Raw genomic sequence first — 6,822 nt, forward strand, 5'->3', positions numbered from 1 at the left:
ATGTACTTCTGAAACTAACCACAAAAATGGTGTATCTTGGAAGACACTGATACTGGCATCTGCTGGACTGACACAGTTAATCCTGCCCTGATGTGGAGCAGATGGGGATGGATTTATTTTGGTCAGCAAAGCAGAAGGGCTCTAGTGCTGGGGTCTGTTTCCAGTTGTCTGCTCTGCTGTAGGTATTCCTGCACTGGGCCCACTGGCTGCTTTCATTCCTCCCTTGCTCTGGTTTGTATTAGCACTTCTACCAGCTGCTTTTTGTGTGTAGATGAATTCTGGGGCATGTCATCCACCTTCATGGTAGGAGATCTCCATGTTACCCAGTTACTTGGCCTCCTTTGTATGGGGAAAAAAAGTATTTTCAGAATCCAAACTCAGGAATAAATTATTTTTGTTCTCTTTACAATAAAGAAGATTAATAACAGGATTCGATTGCGTAGGAGGACGTACAAGCAGATGTGGAAAACAAAATATAACTAACAAGAATTTTGTGGGAAGATGTGTGGCAGGACTTTTTCCCTTGTCTTGGTGGTTCCAAGGGCTATCTCTCTGATCTCAGCAGTTGAAGTCCTTTGGGGAGTGCAGACCTGGGATAAAGCCCATTTCAGTGTGATTGTACAGGTGTCATTAATTAGGACTTAGACTCTAGCTCTACTTTTCCTAATGAAGAAGTGATTTTTTTTTTCAGTCTTTGAGCAGTGCTGGCATTAGAGATGGATGAATGAAAGCATTCATGATTTTGGTTGAGGGTAGAGGTTCTGACTACAGCAGAGGTGCCACCTTTTCACAGTCAGTGGATGGGGACTTTGACCTCTGTGGTGCTATAGAAACACTAGCCCAGGGTCCACTGGACAGTGGGGTGGAGGAGTCAGTCTGTGTCCTGAACCTCACATCAAATGCCCATCCTGTACTGACACAAATACCAGATTTCACTAAAGCAAGATGGGCCTGTGAACATCCCAGAGGCTCTTCCTGTTTGTCTGGTGCTGACAGGCTCAGGGCAGAAGGCAAAGAAAATGAAAGGGGCAGCTGTAACACTCGCTTCATCGGCGCCCAGAGCGGCTTTCAAAGCCAACCCCTCTAAAGAATCACTTTGTATTTCCCATCAGGACTCCTGCTCTGATTACATATCACCCAATAGGCAGATAAATGAGCTAAAAGCAACTCTGTTGGAAAAGGGTAGCAGGAGGGGAGAGGGGAGATGAGGAGAGCAGCTCCTGGCTGTGCTGTCTCAGGCACTGGGTTTCAGGCTGGCTGTGATAAATGAAAGCACCCACGGCCTGTGGCCACCGCTGGGGAGGCTACTGGGAGGGCATGTGTGAAGCAATGCAGAATAAAAGCATATGGGCAGCTAAAGGGAACTTCAAGGTGCCAGTATCTCTTTAAACCTTGATGTGAAATAACAATTGATAGCACCTTGGAGTGGAGAAAGGAACTGAGATGCCACTGGCATGGTTAAAGCATTTCTCTTATTTGATCAAACCTGTCTGCTCACATGAGCTTCGTAAAGGTTGTTAAGATAAATTGCCATTTAAGTTTGTTTTCTTTTTAAGAAAGTGTGACTTCAGATACATCCTTCATGCAATTAGGGGTTGATTTTGACTGAACATGAATTTTGAATTTGAACACCGCTTTGGGGGGATTGTGGGAGACTTGTTTCTATGTCAGGGTAAAGATGCAGTTATTGCCTTGATGTGTTTTCAGTGTCTGAATAATTTTTGGTGAGTTTTCTTTGGTAGAGGACAAAAAGCAGCAGGTGAGTTTTGAGAACAAGAGAATGCAGCCCAAACATTCCCATCCTCCCTTAGCTACAGAAAACCAGCTGTTTCTCATTTCAGAACCAAAACAAGAGCATCACTTTTGAGGGTGGGTCACAGGCTGCTTTATGTGTTTAGGGTTTATAGTGAAATGATGTGATTTGAAATTTTTTACTCAATAGCCACCATTCCAAACCAAGTGTGTTTGCAAAACATTCAGTATTAATATTTTAGAACACACAGTATCTAGTGGGAAACATGACAGGGATGAATGAAATTCACAGGAAATATTGAAAGCTTGTCAGTACCAATATTAAAAATTGAAGCTCTTGTCTTTAGTTTCACATCTTGGTACAGATTATAAATGTGCATTTGGAATGCTGAATTTAATGTTCTCCCCAGCAGTGCAGAGAAGGTAGAATGAGATTCCAGCCTTCTAACAGGAATGAAGGGACAAGACAGTCTGTCACTCTTTGCAGAGAAGGAAAACAGCACAGGAGAGCTGACTGCTGCCTTCCCACTGAATCTAACCAGCTCTACCTGCTGTCTGCAGGCAGGAGGTTTGGTGGAGGAGATGCAGCCCACAAAGGCAGAGCCCTGTACCGCCTGGAGGCCTCTTCTCTTTCTCCTTTCTGCTCTGGACCTTTACCCAGTGTTGTACAATGGCACCTTGTTATCAAATCTCCAGCAAATACTTTGGCAGGGAAGAGGCTTTTCCACTCTGTCACATCTGCTGTGCTATCTCAGAGCAGATAGGCACTCGTTTGTGCCAGTTTCCAATAGGTTCTTATATAAACCAAACAGTTTTAAAAACCTCTAAGCTTTCCCATTTGGCTTTTGAGTTAAACTTGGTTCACCTTTCCTTCTGTACGTTGCCTTGCTTGTTAAGAATGGAAGAGGAAAAAGTTCACCACCTCAGGGAAAAAGACACCAGCAATGCACCCGAGGAAAAGGTGACATGAGGACACAGATGCCAACAAGGGTGACTTTGGAGCAGAGTTCAGCATGACCAGAGCTGGCTGGGGAGTTCTATATGTGCTGCCTCCTGCTGCTGCCCACCCCTCCTGCCTGTCCACCACTATCCTCCTCCCTGCAGAGGCCATGATTTCAGTGAACTCTGTTGTGAGAAGCAAAGTTGATTTTTTCTGACCGCTCCAGTCATTTGTCAGCTCCTAGCAGATGCGACACTGCCAGCAGCAGGATCTGACCCACTTTTCAGCTCCTGTTTCAGAGAAGTGATGGATTGGAGCATTTATCTCAGCAGGGCTTCAATCAGAGAAAGGCAGGCTGGATTTCTCTTGTTACTGAGGCCTTGTTATTTGCTTGGCTCTCTGCCCTGCTCTTGGTCACATCTATTGCCTGAACAGGGGAGGTAAAGCTGAATTCTGTTCTTTGTGCTGCTACCCAGCGACCATCTGACGAACTGAGCTCTGCAGCACAGCAGGAGCCTGGTTTTTCTCTAACACCTTCATGGTCACAGCCCTTGCAGCTCATCTGTGGGGCCAACAGCCAGGCAGGGGTGATTGGCATCCCACAGAATCGCTGGGGCAGGGACTGACAGCCTTGGGGGCAATGGGCCATGGCAGAGCTGTCATGGAGTATTGGTGCCCTCAGGGCATGACAAACATTTCCAGTAGTGTGTGAAGGTTCCTCATCTTCTGCCATATAAACCCAAAGTATTCTGTATTTGACAAAGTGGCAGGGAGAGGGATGAACGCAGCAGGACAGTGGTACAGTTAGTGACAGCTCATTAGGAAATTATTTACTACCCGACTGCTCTAACAGGTTAGTGGGGTGGAGGCAGCAGGGATGCCCCGTGGGCTCATTAGGCAAAGGATGGCTCACAACACAGGAAAAGTCAGGCTGTGGACAGCAGGGTGGGAGGTAAGGATGGCACGACTCTGGAAGTGCTGTCAGCGGGAGCTGGGGCTCTGCATCCTTCCTGCCCACACCAGCACCACCTGCAGAGCCCCGCCACCACTTCAGCCGGAGTTACTCAGGGGAATGTTCTCTTCCTAAACATTTCTAAACCTCCTTGCTGAGCACCATTCCCTGACAGTGTCCTGGCTTTGTCCCACCTGGAGGATCAGGGCAGGAACCTGCCATGAACTTCCCCTGCACCAGAGAGGTTCGGTTCAAGACGCGGCAGCAGCTCTTGAGTCCGTGAGCTCTTTGAGGGCTCTGAGTAGGGCTGTGCAGGAAATCTGTTGGCTTTCATTCACCCGGTTTTCACACCAAACACAACCAGAGGGACAGCTGACATCACCACATGGTGCCACAGCCCACCGACAGGTGCGGGTCCCCTGTGGGGATGACAGCAGTGACCACCCCCTTCTGCAGGCACAGACGTCCTCCTGTCTCCTGGCTGCAATGCCAAAACACCCCTGCACTATTCCCAGCCTTGTGATCATCAGCAATTGTGCCATTGGCAGAATTTAAAAAGACAAATGGATGGAAAGGTCGCAGGGTGATCAGACCACAGTGCAGGGGATGTTTCATCCAGGTGCCAGAGAGACTGGACACATATATACTCTGAGTTACTTCAATGTTTTAGCTGATCTTGAGGGCAGGTGCTGCTTATTGCCACTTGTCTGATGCTAGGAAATAACCTGAAGCGAGCTTTAAAATTTTTTTTAAAACACCAAGTATAACAAAAATGTACTTACAGCAGAGAACTGTTTTACCATCTTTGACATACTTTATTTCCTACCCACAGCCCCTCTTGCTGTTTATAGTTGTTCCTCATGACTGACTTTTCCTTCCTCTCTGTTCTCCCCCCCAGCTACTTTTCCACTACTGGGGATTTCTCAGAAATGTTACGCTGCCAGAATTCACTTTTGTTCTTAGAAATTGGAGCACAAGGGCAATTGCTTGGAAGCAAAATGACATCTGTGAAGAATGACTTTGGACATTGAATAAAATAGAAGAGGTGCAAATTGGAGGACAGAAGGCCAGAATTCCTGTGGGATTAGTTAATTTAAGGACATTTAGCATATAAATGAGGTTATTTTGGCAAAATGTGTCCTGGTGTAGAATATGTGACTGATCAGCAGGGGCTGCTGAGGAGCAAGTACTCGAAAACATTGGCTTCTCCTGGTTAAAAAAATCGTGCAACCCTTGTCACTGATGGAGGTAGTATCCTTCCAACAGCCTTGAGGCATAAACCATGGCTTTATGCTGTGTTTTATAGGCGCAGACAGAAACAGAAACAGATTTCTTGGGAAAACTTACAGAGGCAGGAAATTAAAAAAGGATGTAGCTCAGTAATGTCCCTACTGATGAACATCACAAACATCCAACATTTTAGAAGAAGATTAGCACCACTGATAGCCTTGGTCTTAGTGCTCCCACCAACACTTTACCCGCCACTGCTGGGTTATAAACAAAACAAATTCTCAGGCACAGATCGACCCAGGCATGCCAGGATGAAAAACTGAACATGGCCAGACACTTTCTGTGGCAAGTCCAGTCCTGCTGCTAGCACAGCAGCTTGGTGCCCTCCAAAGTGCTGGTCCTGCTGTAAGATGGAGTCACCAAAGAGGTGTCAGCAGCAAGCAAAGGGCTTCTGGTTGCTGAGGGTCCTCATAGTGGAGGTGTGGTCTCATTTATGGTGATTTTCCTGAATGAAAGACTTGTATCTACCTTATCTGGCTTCTCTGCTTCTTTAAGGGGTGCAATAAATTAGAAGGTGGTAAGGTGATTCAAAATTCTGTTGGGGTCCCTTCCCACAAATTCCAGTGGCATTTCTAGGAACTGCCTGACATGCTCCAAGTTCCTCGCAGTGACTTGCTGGCCAGCCTGCAGGAGGGAAGTGGCTGGCCACGGCAAGGCTCGTACGTGGACCAAGTATTCATCCCTAGGAAACAAACCTAAAAAGCCCTTAGAGCATCTCAGATTACCTTGTCAGCTCTGCAGACCCACAGGTAGACAGTCAGTACATGCTCTGACAAAGCAAGCAAGGAAGCACCTTCGTAAATATTAATGTGTCCCCCAATGGGCCAGGAGTACTGGGTGAATCCATGTGACTGAGATTTCCACAGTCCCTGCTGGTGCAGCTTTCCAGAAGCAGCACAGATGTTGTGAGCCAGTTCCTTGCAGGGAAGTGGGAACATCACCTGACATTCCCTCAGGACAGCGCGGCTGAAGGGACTCAGGTAAGCCAGTTTCTGCAGGACATTAGGGATGGCTTCTCCCTTAGCATGGAATGGGCACATCAGCATCTCCCCACAGCACGGGGCCTCGATGAAGCAGCCCTCATGCCTGTAACATACAGGTCTGATGGAGGCTTTTCCAGCAATGTTCTGGGAGCTAAAGCAATTCCTATTATTGAATGTGATGCTGGAGATCACATTCATGGTGAGACAACATGATGCAAATGTGTCTGAAGTAACTTCTTGAATTTTACTCTGTGTGTATGAGGAAATGGCTCTTCTGAGGTGCCCAGAAAACATGGGGCAAAACACAGATTAAGCACCTGGTGTCCCCAGCTCACCACGGATGCACTCTCTCTGCAGTGTGCAGGGTGACATCACTCTCCTTCATTGCAGTTGCTCCTCTTTGAATCCCTTTGCAGAAATTCCAGCCATGCTGAAGTATGTCTGGCTGTTATTTAGATATCCCTATTAAATACATAGGTATTTATTTAGATATCCCTCTAATCTCCCGGGTTGGAGGGACTCTGATAAGCAAGACACTACATTACACAGAGCTCCTCTCTGGCTCAGTTCAGGGTGGAGACTGCACTTACGAGACTGCACTTACACTTTCCTGGCTGGACTTGTTCTCCTGCAGGACTTGGGCTCTCTTGATCAGTTTATGACTCCAACCCCAGTTCTCAGGAGTGTTGCCCTTGAGAGGAAGTGTGGGGGTTGTGTGGTCTGGTTTGTGCTTTCTGTTCAATGGGCTTTTTATTTTTCTTAACTTCAGTGACCTCACACCAATATGGAGACTTCCCTTACCATCACTTTCTCTCTCTTCCAGGACTTGCTTTTCTCCTGGGCAATTGCCATCTTCCCGCTGAAGGGCTAGAAAGAGCATGATTCATGTTTGGGAATTCAAGGGG

The sequence above is a fragment of the Corvus hawaiiensis genome, chromosome 8 (assembly GCF_020740725.1).
Source record: "Corvus hawaiiensis isolate bCorHaw1 chromosome 8, bCorHaw1.pri.cur, whole genome shotgun sequence".
Classification (NCBI taxonomy): Eukaryota; Metazoa; Chordata; class Aves; order Passeriformes; family Corvidae; genus Corvus; species Corvus hawaiiensis.